The 13,805-nt window shown below is 47.2% G+C and overlaps 1 pseudogene; it reads left to right on the top strand.

The window, feature by feature from the left end:
• The first annotated feature begins 659 nt into the window (after positions 1-659).
• On the top strand, positions 660-1,343 carry LOC134738215 (tubulin beta chain-like; annotated as a pseudogene).
• The last annotated feature ends 12,462 nt before the right edge of the window (positions 1,344-13,805 follow it).

The raw sequence follows: 13,805 nt of genomic DNA, 5'->3' as shown, positions 1-13,805 counted from the left end.
CTGGACCACATCTCGGTGTGCCACAGTGAAGGCACTGGGGACAAATATGTTCTTCCCACTATCCTGGTGGATCCAGAACCTGGGATCGTGGACTCTGTTCAGATCCTTTTGAAACCGTGCCCCAAAGAGTTAAAGAAACCAGTGACTCACAGAAATTCTTAAGCCTGCAGGAAGGCAGATAAGAAAAGAAACAGCTTGCTGAAATTCCCTCCAACTATAAGGTAACAAAATAGGCTGAAATCAGTTGAAACCAATACGGCCCACTGGAGTATATGCAGAACGAGATTGGTGATGCTACGACCTGAATTTCCTCTGCATGTTTCATCCTAACTCCCCCAGAATTTGCACGTGGGCCCCATAAAAAGGAAGGAAGAGATAATTGCCCATGCCCAAGGACTTTGCAGACCACCCTTTTCACTCCCTGAACCTTTTCTAACAAAAGTACAGCCTTATGCCCAGCACAGGGAGACTGATTTGAGAGCTAGACTCCTATCTCCTTGTTGATAGACCTGCAATAAAAAGCGTTTCTTTTCTCAAAAACCCAGTGTCATAGCGTTGGCTTCTAGCGCATCGGGTAGTGAGCACTTTTGCTCAGATCTGCAGACCAGACCACTTTGCTTTCGGTCAGTTTGGGGCAGGCAGCAGTACACGGTGGGGCTGGGCTGGTTGATTTATTCATGGATATGTGCAGAAGGGAGCTGAGAGCTGTGACTGCCTGCAGGGCTTCCAGCTGACCCACTCACTGGGTGACGGCACAGGCTCTGGAATGGGCACCCTCCTCCACAGCAAGATCCGAGAAGAGGATCCTGACTGCATTATGAACACCTCCAGTGTAATGCCCTCACTCAAAGCGTTTGGCACTGTGGCTGAGCCCTGCAGTGCCCCCTCCCCATCCATCCACTGGTAGAGAACACTGATGAGACCTGCCGCACAGACATTGAGGCTCCTTATAATATTTGCTTCCGCACCCTCGAGCTGACCACACAAAACTATGAGGACCTGACCCACCTGTCTCAGCTAGCGTGCGTGGGGTCACCACCTGCCTCTGCTTCCCTCACCAGCTCAATTCGGACCTCTGCAAGCTAGCAGTCAATACAGTGTCCTTCCCACGCCTCCAGTTCTTCATGGCTACCTTTGCCCCTCTCACCAGTTGTGGAAGCCAGCTGTATAGGGCTCTCACCATACCCAAACTCACCCAGCAGGTCTTTGATGCCAAGAACATGATGGCTGCCCCACCAGGACTGCCTTCTTCCATGAATATCCATCCATCCATGAAGGAGGTCAATGAGCAGATGCTCAGTGTGCAGAGCAAGAGTCGCCAGCAGCTACTTCATGGATGCTAACAACGGTCAAGACAGCCACGTGGGACATCCTTCCTCCTGGCCACAAGATGGCGGCCACCTTCGTCGGCAACAGCGCGGCCACCCAGAAGCTCTCCGTGGCCTCTCAGGGCAGTTCCCTGCTGTATTGTGCCGGAATGCTGTCCTCCACTGGTATGCAGGGGAGGGCATGAACGAGACGGAGTTCGCTGAGGCCAAGAACAACATGAATGACTTCATCTCTGAACATCAACAGTCTAGGACGCCACCACAGAAGACGGGGAGGACTCAGTGAGGAAGCCCAGTGGGAGGCCTAAGGCAGAGCTCCCATCACCTCAGACATCTCAATTCCCTCAGCCTTCTTCCTTGGCTGCCCCTTTCTTCTCCCTCAGTAGTCGTGTTTGCTGCCTCTACCTTGTTTATCTGGGGAGAGGGAGGGTCTAGAGCAGTGCCTGGTACATAGTAAGTGCTCAATAAATATTTGTCTGCTGAATGTCTCCTCTCTCTTTCCACTCCAGGAAACCTAGATTTCTGCCGATCTGGGTAACCGTGTATTTCCTTCTGGGACCCTCCTCCCATCTGCCCAATTAATATGTCCCTCTGTTTTCAAAATAATTCTCCAGGAAGCTGGGTCCCATTCAGATCCCATTTAGAACCAACCGGGTGCTGTAAACCCAGATAATGTGCACCATCCTATGTCCACGTAGTAGCCAGCACTGGGAAGGTAGAAGGTGGCAGGAAGAAGTTACTGCAAGGGGCTGGGCATGGTGGCTCATGCCGATAATCCCAGCACTTTGAGAGGCTGAGGCTGGAAGATTGCTTGAGCTTAGATGTTTGCAACATAGCAAGACCATGTCTCTGTTTTTTTTTAAGTAAAAATTAAAAAAAAAAAAAGAAGTTACTGCAAGGAAGAGGATGGGATTTTCCATTCTAGAACGGTTTTGGAGAGGGAAATCCAGGCTCATAAAGCCATAATTCCGAGGTATTTCTGTGCTCCAATTCTCAGCTTCAGGGGAGGTGGTAACAGCATTATCTCATTTTCAGTGTCCTTTGGAGGAGTTGCCCCGCTTCACCAAGTGAGGTCTTTCCTTCTCCCACCACTCTTCCTCTCTCACACATTTTTTTTTTCTTTTTTCTTTTTTTTTTTTTTTGAGACGGAGTCTCCGTCCATTGCCCGGGCTGGAGTGCAATGGTGCGATCTCAGCTCACTGCAACCTCTGCCTCCCAGGTTCAAGTGATTCTGCTGCCTCAGCTTCCTGAGTAGCTGGGATCACAGGCACACACCACCATGCTCGGCTAATTCTTGTATTTTTAATGGAGCTGAGTTTTCACCATGTTGGCCAGTCTGGTCTCGAACTCCTGACCTCAGGTGGTCCGCCCACCTCTGCCTCCCAAAGTGCTGGGATTAGAAGTGAGCCACAACGCCTGGCCCCCTCTCACATTTTGGATCCCTTCCTTTTCCCTAATCAGAAAAGGAGATTAAGAGGGAGAGATCTGCCTGGGTCCCTTAGCCTCTAGAAATGCCCTCTCCATTCCCACTTTGTCTTACCCCCTAAAAGGAGTAACATCCCTGACCTATGTGGGAAGGTGTGTTCCCCCACCTAAATGTTTGAGTCATTCCCAAGACGAGAGGGGATGGGGCAACATCTCATCTCTTCCTTTTGCTATTCCCTTTTTTCCCCTGCTCTTGGTTTTGTCCTACCCTACGCTTAAGATTTCTATTTTGGGTTGAACTTGCTGCTTTTTCCTCATATTGAAAAGATGACATTGCCCCAAGAGCCAAAATTAAATGGGAATTGGAAAAAAATCCACTGTGCAGATTGTCTTTATTCCCTACCCGGTAGGGATGATATATGGAAGCAGTGTCCAATACCACCTTTGTTAAGAGCCTAGAAGCTCAAAGTGTGGGCACTCCTGAGAGAGGGCCCTCATGCACACGCCATGGCACCAGAGGACCTGGTGGGAGAGCAGCCCCCACCCCGGTTCACAGAGCAGCTGCCATCGCCCAGGCTAACCTGGAGCCTGCAGGTAGCAGTATCTGTTGGAGGATCACACGTATGTTGTTGCTAGACAGTGTATCTTGAACAATGCAAATATACAGCAGTTTTGCAAACATCAGAGCAGACAAAAGTCATTCTTGATGTATTACCCTCAATTTGGAATAAATCCTTTGTGCAACAGAGCATTTCCCTCACCCTTTATAAAAAGCTCCTTTTAAGACAGAACTTTGGCCAAACCAATGGGACGATGACCCCTTGGTCAGACTTCTTTTTACCAGAATGTGGCAGAGTTTGCCTGCAGTGTGAGAAGACAAGTCCTCTGACACCACATGAAGGGGCTGAGACAGACCCGGTCAGGGCTGATGGCTGTCAGAGGGCTCACGACTCCACACTCAGAGGCAGATTCTTTTCCAATTCCCCTGCTCTATGAGACAGTCACACTCACAGAGTATCTCTTTAGAAGCTTTTACGGAAGCTTTTAAATTTGCTTCACAAAATGTTAACCTGGCTGTGTTTTCTGCATTGCATATATTTAAGGTGTGTGACTTGATGATTTGATTGGTTGAATTTTTGATTGTTTGCCTTTTCCTTTTTTCATACTGCATTAAGTATAACAAAAAGGGAAAGGAAACTTCTAAAATACATTGGATCTCATTTCCCCTTTACCAACAAGTATTTTGCTTCCTATGACTCAACTTTTATATTAGTCAGGATTCTCCAGAGAAACAGACTCAATAGGCTATATAGAGATAAATAAGAGGAAATTTAGGGGCTGGATATGGTGCCTCACACCTGTAAACCCAGCACTTTGGGAGGCTGAGGCAGGCAGATCACTCGAGGTCAGGAGTTTGAGACCAGCCTCGCCCACCTCTACTAAAAATTAGCCAGGTGTGGTGGCACATGCCTATAATCTCAGCTACTCTGGAGGCTGAGGAAGGAGAATCACTTGAACCTGGGAGACGGAGGTTGCAATGAGCCGAGATCGTGCCACTGCACTCCAGCCTGGGCAACAGAGTGAGATGCCCTCTCAAATTATAATAAAAATAAATAAATAAATAAATAAATAAGATGAGATTTATTATAGGAACTGGCTCATGTGATTATGGAGGCTGGGAAGTCCCACGGCAGGCGGTCTGCAGGCTGGAGGCCCAGGAAAGCCAGGGGTGTACTGCAGCCTGAGCCCAAAGGCCAGAGAACCTAGGGAGCTTATGGTGTAAGTCCTGGAGTCCAAAGGCCTGAGCACCAGGAATGCAGAGGTCCAAGGGCTGGAGAAAATGCAGGTCCCAGATCCAGAAAAGAGAGAGAGAGAATTCCCTTTGCCTCCTCCTTTTTCGTTTTGTCTGGGTTCTCAGTGGATGGGATATGCCTACCCACATTGGTGAGGGTGATCTTTACTTAGTCAATGAATTCAAATGCCAATCCCTTTCAGAAACACCCTCACACACACCCAGAAAGACTGCTCTACAGGCCATCTTGGTATCCCTTAATCCAGTCAAGTTGACCTGTGACATTAGCTGCTGCAACTCATTATTTCATGTCTTCAGCTGGTATTTTAAGAACCATGATGGAATCCATCAACCCATGCCATCAGGATTCATCAACACAGATGCAACTTAGGTTAAAAGATGAGGCTTTGGGGGAAGATATTCAAACCACCAAGCCCTACTTGTCACCAAAAGCAGAATTTCAGATCAGTGGGTGGACACTGGGCAGGAGGCGCTCTTGTGTGGCATCTCTCAGAGAGCTCTGCAGGGTCTCATCCTGATGGCCACACAAGGTGGTGGGTGACGGGGACACCCGCTGAGCCTGAGGCCCAGGGCAGCCTGACAGAGGGCCTGTGTCTCAGCCCTCTCGGGCAGAAGGTTGGGACCAGGCAGCCTGGCATCTTGATTTCCAGAGCCCTTTATCCTCATCTTCTTGGTCTCATGTCCTGATCTGGACTCTCTAACTAGCTGATTAGTTCCTGACCAAGGTTGGGCTTCCTCCACTCCCACCTCTGTTTCTGTTTCCTAATTTTTATGGGCTGCCTATCTCTTTCCTACAGTCTTAGAAACAATGGCTAGTTCATCTGTCTGCAGCCATGTCTATAGTGTCTATAGGCTTAAAAATGTTTTCACAGAGGCCGGGCGTGGTGGCTCACGCCTGTAATTCCAGCACTTTGGGAGGCCGAGTCGGGCAGATCACAAGGTCAGGAGTTCGAGACCAGCCTGACCAACATAGTGAAACCCCGTCTCTACTAAAAATACAAAAAATTAGCTGGGCGTGGTGGCAGACCCCTGTAATCCCAGCTACTCGGGAGGCTAAAACAGGAGAATCGATTGAACCTGGGAGGCGGAGGTTGCAGTGAGCTGAGATCACGCCATTGCACTCCCGCTCAGGCGACAGTGTGAGACTCTGTCTCAAAAAACAAAAAATGTTTTCACAGATGATCCAGGAAACGCACTTTGAAGGGTCCTAAATCTGCTTTCCCTCCCGTGAGCCTCTTGTGAATCTGAAGTTCTCAGCAGGTTGCCAGCCAGTAATAGAATAGAGAAACACAGAAATCAATGCAAAAACCTTTGTTGCTATATTCTTCTTACAAAAATTACAGACATGTCCTAGGTAAGATAAGCATACATTCTCTGCTAATGATTATCAATATCATTCTTCTCTGAAATGCAATCTAGAAAACAGGTCCCCAGAGGCTGCCCTGATGGGTGGCGGCTGCCCGCAATGTGCCCTGAAGAAGGAGACTGATCTGGTCACATCGCCCTCCCACCCCAGGGTGGCAGCACCCACAGACTTAGGAGAAACACAGAGGAGGGTGACTCAGCCTGGCTCTCAAGAAAGGGCCAAAACACCCTTGGTGAGAAAGCCCAGAAGACGCTAAGACAACCCCTGGAGAAACCAAAGGAAGAAAGTTACATGCAGGAGACAGAGCCTGAGCAGACAAGAGCTGGAATATTCCCCTGGCTGCCGCTGGTGTGGAGGAGGACCACACTCCCAGTGCAGAGCCACCCGGCAGGGGCCCATTTGAGTTTCAAAGCGAAATCACCCTTTCTGAGTACTGTGGGTTGGGCATGTGCTAGCTGTTTTGCATGCATGGCTGGGCGTGATGGCTCACGCCTGTAATCCCAGCACTTGGGAAGCCCGAGGTGGGTGGATCACAAGGTTAGGAGATTGAGACCATCCTGGCTAACATGGTGAAACCCCGTCTCTACTAAAAATACAAAAAATTAGCCTGGTGTGGTGGTGGGCGCCTGTAATCCCAGCTACTTGGGAGGCTGAGGCAGGAAAATTGCTTGAACCCGGGAGGCGGAAGTTGCAGTGAGCCGAGATTGCGCCACTGCACACCAGCCTGGGCGACAGAGCGAGACTCCATCTCAAAAACAAATAAATAAATAAGTCACAACAACCTCATGAGGTAGACATCGCTACTTACAGATGGGGAAACTGAGACACTGAGGGTTAAATAACTTGCTAAATATCCCATGGCTGGTCATGGCGTAGCTGGGACACACACAAACCCAGGCCTATCAGCTCCAGTGCCTACACGCTTATCCACTGCCTCCAGGAGGACAGAGACACAGTACTGAAAAGTGCCTGTGAAGGACAAAGTGTCACCTGTCTCTTTGCAGTAGCGGACAAATGGAGCTCTGACTGCTCAGGAAAGAAGAGGTCGGTGCTCTTGGAGCTTCACTCGCTTGTCCCATGCAGGTGCAGGGTAGAGGCTACGGATTTCCTGACACCCACCCTCCGGGCCGTCCCGTGACCTCATCACCAGGCTCATCCTCCCACTCCTGGCCACGTACGCAGAGGTTCTGCTGTCTCTGCCTCAGGTGGCTTTTCTGGTTTCTGGGCCGTCTCTCCTGGCCTCTGTGAGCCCTGTCCTCCCACGACTCACAGTTTGCTCCCTGAATCTCACCCTCAGACTCTAACTGGAGGATCCACCCCAGCTTTCCCGCATCTCAGTCCCAGCGAGTGGTTCTGTGTCTGTGAAGCCTCAGAAGCAGAACCAATGGGATGATATAGAATGTGGGGGTTTATTATAGGAATTTGATCTCATGTAAATGTGGGAACTGGTTAGAGTTTATGTACATTTTTTGCTTCTGTGTCTGGTCAGCTGTGAGGAAGGACAGATGGATGTGAAGTGAGGAGAAGGACAAGCTCACCCTGGAGAATGTGTTTGGAGCTCTCCTGGGCTTCTCTCTACCTCTGGGAAGCACCTGTCAGGTGACTTGCAGGAGAAGCTGGTGCCTTTGCCATGGAGCTGAGCACGTACTACCTGGCCCAGCAGACAGGGAATTGGGAAAAACTGGGGGGAGTTGGTTGCTGCAGGCCGGGTTGCTCTCCCATGCCCAGGAAGTGGGCCAGCAGGTCAGGGACAGTGCACCTGGGCTTTGAAGCTCGTGGTGCCTACACTGACATTCTGAGAAAGGTGGCTACTGTTTCCCCTCCACCTTGCAAATCTCAAGAATGGGTCTGGGCCAGGTGCAGTGGCTCACACCTGTAGTCCCAGCTACTTGGGAGGTTGAGGCAGGAGGATCATTTGAGCTCAGGAGTTCCAGGCTCTGATGAACTATGATCACACCACTGCACCCCAGCCTGGGCAACAGAGTGAGACCATGTCTCTAAAAATAAATAAATTAAAAGGAAAATAATGGTTTTGCTAGGCTCTTTTCCACACTGACTGATGAGGCCAAAGAAATAAGTGGGAAGAACGAGTTCATGGAAACTGCCTGGCTGCTTCTGAGCCACTGTCCCCTGTCCCAGAGGCTTTGCTTGTGCAGACAGAGGGCAGTTCACCTTCCTGAGAGGTGGGGAAAAGGGCAGGAAATGGAGAGAAAGGAAGAACAAATCCCTCTCATTTGATCAGTTCATTTATTGGATGTTTCTTGTTAGAAGCTGAGAATAAAGACATGCAAAAGATGCAGCCTGACCTCTGGAAGCAGACAGTATTGATTATCCCAGGCACGTGGGAGGAGCCGGGTGGACTCTCAGGGTCTCATCGTGCTGCTCTCCCAGGTCTTGCCTTAGGCACCACCATTACTGCATTTGAGAAATGGTGCTGGCAGTAGTTGCTCCTGCTTAAAATGTAAGGGGGCGGCTGGGCGCAGTGGCTCACGCCTGTAATCTCAGCACTTTGGGAGGCCGAGGCAGGCGGATCACGAGGTCAGGAGATCGAGACCATCCTGGCTAACACGGTGAAACCCCGTCTCTACTAAAAATACAAAAGATAGGCGAGGCGCGGTGGTGGGCGCCTGTAGTCCCAGCTACTCAGGAGGCTGAGGCAGGAGAATGGCGTGAACCCAGGAGGCGGAGCTTGCAGTGAGCCGAGATCACGCCACTGCACTCCAGCCCGGGTGAGAGAGCGAGACTCTGTCTCAAAAAAAAAAAAAAAAAAAAAAGTAAGGGGGCAGCTCGCATCATTAGGATGGCCACTATTTAAAAAAAAAAAAACAACAAAAAAACCCAGAAAATAAGTATTGGTGAGGATGTGGAAAAATCAGAACCCTTGTGCACTGTTGGTAGGAATGTAAAATGGTGCAGCCGCTATGTAAAACAGGATGGCAGTTCCTCAAAAACTTAAAAATAGAATTACCATATGATCCAAAAATTCCGCTGTTGAGTGTATATGCCAAAGAAAGCAGGGTCTTGAAGTGATATTTGTACACCGCATTCGTAGCAGTATTATTCACATTAACCAAAAAGTGGAAGCAAACCAAGCGTCCATCCACAGACAAGTGCATAAACAAAATGTGGTGGATTCATACAATGGAATAGTATTGAGGACAACATTTCTACTAAGTGAAATGAGCTAATTACAAAAGAACAAATACCACATTTTTCCACTTATATGAGGTGCCTAGAGTCATCAAATTCACCATCAGTAAGATGGTGGTTGCCAGGGGCCATGCAGTGGGGAGGGGATGGATACACAGTTTCAGTTTTGCAAGATGAAAAGAGTCCTGGAGATAGATGGTGGGGATGGCTGCACAACACTGTGAATGTATTTAACACTACTAAACTGTACACTTAAAATGGTTAAAATGGTTTATTTTATTTTATTTTATTTTGAGATGGAGTCTAGCTCTGTCGCCCAGGCTAGAGGGCAATGGCATGATCTCGGCTCACTGCAACCTCTGCCTCCCAGGTTCAAGCAATTCTCCTGCCTCAGCCTCCCAAGTAGCTAGGATTACAGGCGCCCATGACCACGCCCGGCTAATTTTTTTGTATTTTTAGTAGAGACAGGGTTTCACCATGTTGGCCAGGCTGGTTTTGAACTCCTGACCTCAAGTGATCTGCTGGCCTCAGCCTCCCAAAGTGCTAAGATTACAGGCGTAAGCCACCGCGCCCAGCCAAAATGGTAAATTTTATTATATGTGTTTTTCACCACAACTTTTATAAAAAACCTAAGGAGAAATGATGAAACTACCAAGGAGAAGGTGTTATTGAGAATAAACTCCATCAGCCGAGACCTGTTGGTCCTCTTTGGTCAATTGGAGCAGGTGAGAGGGGCTGCCCTGACCTCAAGCCTCTCCTCTCCAATTGTTTCAAGGTTCACTTCTGTGAAAAGGAAAATGGAGGTTTACTTAAACCCCGGCATGTGTTTTATTTTGTCCTAATTGTGTAGCCAGGCATTCACCATTCTCATTAGTTCTGCCAAGTCAGCACCAGAGGCTGGCGAGGTGGCCATGGAGATGAGCGAGTCCTTCCAGATGGCAGAGAGCGGTGTGAGGCTGAGGCTTGTCATAGTGATATGCAATGCCCCTGAACTCTGAAGCTGAGAACTTCCTTTGGGAAGCTGGGTGACCATCTGTGAACAACTTCCACCTCAAACATCATCATCAGTGGTTTTATGATGATGTTTGAGTTCCTAGTGTAGCAGTTAAATTTTACAGCAAAAGCTATAATGCTCCTTTATACTTTGTTAAATTATCTTTGGACAAAGAGTTATGGGAGAAGGTGAAGAATGAAGGATTCCTTTCTGAAACACAATAAAAAGGGTGCATCAATGTTTTTCGGTAGCTCCTGGGGCCGTCTTCCCCTGACAATGTTTCTCAGCGCTGAAACACAGGCATGTTCTTGCAGAGCCAGCATCTGAGTGAGGAAAAGCTTGGCACCCTCATGTCCTGAGTGGGCTCAAGTTCAGGTTTCCAAGGCCATGGTGCCCAAGCTACAGGCAGCCAAAGTTTCAGATGTTAGCATAGCTAATTGGCTAATTGTAATTAATTCAGCTTCATCCTCACAAAGCTGAGGACATTAACACTGTAGTTAGCACCATTTTCCAGCGGGGGAACTGGGGTTTAGACACAGAGTTAGGTTTTGCTCAAGGTCATGCAGCAAGTAAACGTGAAAAATGAGGTTTGAACCCAGGCAATCTGGGTCTAGAGGCTGAAGACTACTACATGCAGCTTGGGCTCTGGTGGCAGAGATTTCAACACCATCAGAACAATACAGAACTCATGAAAGCTCCAGTTCCAGATAGGATGTTGAGGACACCACAGTGTCAGAAGGTGTCACACTGGTTTTGTTTTTAAATCAAGAAGGTGCTAAAAGGAGGCAATCAGATAATAGGGGGAAAAAAGTCACTACCAGGTTGGGGCACATGCATGAGCCTGCAGGGATAGGAAGGAGGGAGGGTAAGGTATCTCCACCAGACCCTCAACTCACCCTTCCCTCCTCCTGGGTTCAAGTGATTCTCCTGCCTTAGCCTCCCAAGTAGCTGGGATTACAGGCGCCCACCACTACGCCCAGCTAAGTTTTGTATTTTTAGTAGAGACGGTTTCACCATGTTGGTCAGGCTGGTGTCGAACTCCTGACCTCAGGTGATCCACCCGCCTCGGCCTCCCGGAGTGCTGGGATTACAGGCGTGAGCTATCGCGCCACGCTTCCAGTCCCTTCTTTTGGCCTCTAGTTATAAAGGTAATTGTAACCATGAAATATCCAGGATATAAGTTCCCTTTGCCCACTGGTACTTTCGACTTGGTTTATCCACGTTTTCATGCACTCCGTGTCTTCTTAGTCTATATCCTATGATAGTTATTCTACGATTCCCACAATATCCATTCTCTCATTTCTTATGACCAAATTTAACTTCAACCTTTTCTAACTTAGCGATAACAGAAAATCAAAATGATTTATCTCTTTCCTTCTGTCTCCCAATAACGCATGCGCGCACACACACACACACACACACACACACACACACACACACACACACACACACACACAATATAGTTTCTAGAAAACATTCATCTAGCTCGGTTTTCTGGCCCTTAACCGAATGTGTGAGTAGTGTAAGGATGCATTTTCTTGATCCTGTGCTATGTTTAAAGCAATATGTCTCCATCTGATCAGGGTTATGTCTCTCTACAAATGTTGGATTTATGTAAATGCCACTCTGTCTCCAACCAGTACAGCACATGATTTAGCTGTAGTTCAGTGATGTTATTTTGGAGAACTGCATGAGCTCTAACTACAGAATTTAAGAAATTCTATATTAAAGGAGAAAAATAAGCATCAGTGCTGGCTTTTAAAAACTATTTATTTCAAAATGATTGCAGACTCACAGGTACTTGTAAAAATAAGAAATAGAGTTTGTTGAGCCCTCCCTCACCCTACTTTCTCCAGTGGTGACATCTTTTATAACTCTATTGCAACATGAGAGCCAAGGACCAAGAAATTAACACTGCTACATTACACTACAACCTTACTCAGTTTTCACTTATTTTTACCCTGCATTAATTTGTGTGTGTGTGTGTGTATAGTTTTATGCAATTTTACCCTATGTATAGATTTATGTAATGTCAGGATCAGGATACGGAACCATTCTATCATCTCTGGGGAACTATCTCATACCCATCCTATCCACGCTCACCCATCCACCCACCCGTGTCCCTATCAGCAACCACTAACCTGTTCTCTATCTCTATAGTTTTGTCATTTTGAAGATGTTTTGAAATGAACTTGTACCATATTTTAAAAAAAACATTTCAAATTGGCTGTTTTTACTAAGTATAATGCCCTTAAGATCCATCCAAGCTACCGCATGCATCAATAGTTTTCATTACTGAGTAGTATTTTCTTTTATAGATGAACCAGAGTTTGTTCAACCCTTCACCCTTTGAAGGACATTTGGGTTGTTTCCACTGTTTGGTTATTATGAATAAAATCGCTGTGAGTGTACAAGTTTGTGTGTGAATATAACTTTCCATTTCACTACTGGGTTGTATTGTTAGTACATGCCTAGTTTGTTGTTGTTCTCTTTTTAAGATGGAGTCTGGCTCTGTCGCTCAGGCTGGAGTGCAGCGGCACCATCTCGGCTCACTGCAACCTCCACCTCCCAGGCTCAAGCAGTTCTCCTGCCTCAGCCTCCCGAGTAGCTGGGACTACATGTACTTGCCACCATGCCCAGCTAATTTTTGTATTTTTAGTGGAGACAGGGTTTTGCCATGTCGGCCAGGCTGGTCTTGAACTCCTGACCTCAAGTGATCCGCCCACCTCAGCCTCCCAAAGTGCTGGGATTACAGGCATGAGCCTCCACACCTGGTTGTACATGCCTAGTTTTTAAAGAAACTTATTTTCCAGAGTGGTTATACCATTTTTACACTTCCACTAGCTATGTGTGAGAATTCCAGTTTCTCAACATCCTTGCCAAGATTTCATGTTATGCCTATTTTTATATTTTAGCTATTTAAAAAATTTTTTTTCTTTTCTTTTTTTTATTTTTTATTTTTTGCTCTGTGCCAAGGCTGGAGTACAGTGGCATGATCTCCACGCACTGCAACCTCTGCCTCCCTCGTTCAAGTGATTCTCCTGCCTCAGCCTCCCAAGTAGCTGGAATTACAGGCATGTGCCACCACACTTGGCTAATTTTTTTGTATTTTAGTAGAGACAGGGTTTCACCATGTTGGCCAGGCTGGTCTCGAACTCATGACCTATATGATCAACCTGCCTTGGCCTCCCAAACTTAGAATAGTTTCTTCATGTTGTTGCTAGTACATAAAAATGCAATTGATTTTTCTGTGTTGATCTTGTATCTTGAAACTTTGCTATACTCACTTAGCTCTAGGAGTTTTCCTAGATTTCTGATAGGGTTTGGCTGTGTCCCCACCCAAATCTCACCTTGAATTGTAATAATCTCAACATGTCAAAGGCAGGGCCAAGTGGAGATAACTGAATCATGGGGACGGTTTCCCCCATGCTGTTCTTGTGGTAGTGAATAAGTCTCATGAGATTTGATGGTTTTATAAATGGGAGTTCCCCTGCACAATCTCTCTTGCCTGCCTCCATGTAGGATGTGACTTTGCTCCTCATTCGCCTTCTGCCACAATTGTGAGGCCTCCCAGCCATGTAGAACTGTGAGTTCATTAAACTTGTTTCCTTTATAAATTACCCAATCTTGGGTATGTCTTTATTAGCAGCGGGAGAACAGACTAATACAGTATCTTACTTAGCATTTTTTACCTAATCAGGTCATCTGAAAATATGGACAGTTTTATTT

The sequence above is a fragment of the Pongo pygmaeus genome, chromosome 16 (assembly GCF_028885625.2).
Source record: "Pongo pygmaeus isolate AG05252 chromosome 16, NHGRI_mPonPyg2-v2.0_pri, whole genome shotgun sequence".
Lineage (NCBI taxonomy): Eukaryota > Metazoa > Chordata > Mammalia > Primates > Hominidae > Pongo > Pongo pygmaeus.
This window is presented reverse-complemented; position numbering and strand designations above follow the sequence as displayed.